The sequence below is a fragment of the Tachypleus tridentatus genome, chromosome 7 (assembly GCF_004210375.1).
Source record: "Tachypleus tridentatus isolate NWPU-2018 chromosome 7, ASM421037v1, whole genome shotgun sequence".
In the NCBI taxonomy this organism is placed as follows: domain Eukaryota; kingdom Metazoa; phylum Arthropoda; class Merostomata; order Xiphosura; family Limulidae; genus Tachypleus; species Tachypleus tridentatus.
Window position 1 is genome coordinate 170,540,144 of NC_134831.1, and position 2,068 is coordinate 170,542,211.

Consider the following 2,068-nt stretch of genomic DNA (forward strand, 5'->3'; position numbering starts at 1 on the left):
AGTTTGTAATAAGTTTTGGCTGCTTTCTTGCTGCAAAGCTAAACAAGTGGCTGTCTGTACTTTGCCCCACGACAGGAATTGAGCCCTGTATTTTAGCGTCCCAAATCCTTTAAACTTCTGCTGACCTGCCGAAGGACATGTCATGAGTTCAAATAAATTTAAGTTAACTGGTCAGTGGCGTTAGTTTCGTAGAGTTTAAATTCTCCGTGATTATTTCAAGAAAACACAGTTCTCCAAACTTTATAAGATGTTGACATGAACGACGTATTTTCTGAAACACACCCGCTGGGTTTCCCCAATTTTAGAAACAGAATTAGATTATAATTTTTCTTTAATGGCATCTGTTCCTAATATCATAATCGACTTAAAGTAGAATTTGATGCGTGTGAAAGTAACCTGAAATTACTGTCAAGTAATTTCTACGTAATAAAAAAGAAATTGAAATCCCAAAGCACGAGGACCCCCCATTAAGAGTGAAGCGTTTAAGATGCCATTTTAACTCTCCTCGGGTATACGTTTTTTCTATAATCTCACATTAGAAGTAGAGACGTCAGACACGAGCTAATGCACGTGATGTTACTGTTCAAAAAATGGAAGGAATTAGGTGGAGAATGAGAGGCGAAAATAGCGAACAGTATCTGTACATTAACCTATAACTTATAACAGTATCTGTACAGCAACCTATAACTTATAACAGTATCTGTACAGCAACCCATAGCTTAGAACGATAACAAATCCAACGAAGCGGATCAATGTTAAACTTTGGTGTGTTCTGATAATATTTGATATTTATAGTTTCCTGACGTAACTACCCGAGTCTCGGACAGCCGTCTTCTTGTGGGTGGGGTCGCCCAAAAATATAGATCCCTGTCGCTACCTTTACTCGATAAATAATCTGAATACATTACGGCCAAACGGTCTACTTATTTCAAGTAGCTATAAATAGTGAGATGGTTGATGTTCGGAAACTATAGGAGGTTCCTTCTTTCGAACAGACACTTCTGCGATGCTTGCTAAGGTAAAAGTCTCGTAGAATACGTTATTTCATAAGAAAAGGTATATATTTTTTTATATCTGGCTAATGGTGGAAAAGCCAGGATGAACTCAATGTTTATACTGTTATAAACTCAAAGAAGGCGCTTTCCGCGTTGTTATTAATTATTCAAAGCATTTATTGTGTTGCCATCTTTAACCACATGCTGGAGTGTTTTTATTTAAAAGTATTTAGCGTAATAGAAAATCACGAAAACTCCAGATTTTTTCGTTCCATTTTAATGTGTTTCTTTAAGATTCCAAGTAAGAGGCATGTAAAAAAAATAAATTTCTAATCTATTTTCTGAATGTTTCTCAAGAGATCTATAGTTTAATACCAAAAACTTGTCATTGGGCCAGACGGTGAAAAATAATATATTTTCTGAAGCGCAAGTTATGTATGCATTATAAATCTTAAGCATTGTGGTTTAAATACGGAAAATAATAGACACAAAACTTGTCATAAATTTTACGTAAACTGGTTAACTTATAGTCATTCCCTTTGTCATTCACAGGTAATTGTTATTTGTGTAGCAGTAGGACTAACATCCGCTGGTGGGTATGGTGGCGGAGTAGGCCATAGCACCAGCCATCGTCAACAAAATGTGAGTTACTATCAACGAGTTTTTATTTTACACAGCTGTAATCTAGGCTTTTCTATGATAGTTTTTATTTTACACAGCTGTAATCTAGGCTTTTCAATGATAGTTTTTATTTTACACAGCTGTAATCTAGGCTTTTCAATAATATATTTTTAAAAAACGGAAAGTATTCTGTATATCTTATTACTCTTACAGACGTAGATTCTGTTCACTAGAAGTACTAGTTCTATGAGTGTTAGTAATTTTACAGAACAGTGTTTAAAGCTGTCTTTTAAATCGGTAATGTGACAGAACTTTGGATTTCAGAGCTAGCGATATCATAAAATATTCCTCACTCTGTAGTCTTTGCTAACAAATCATAGGAAACAATGAATTAGAATAGGAAAAGACAGTGTTGAGACTGAGATAACAAAGAGCACTGCTATTTCCTATTG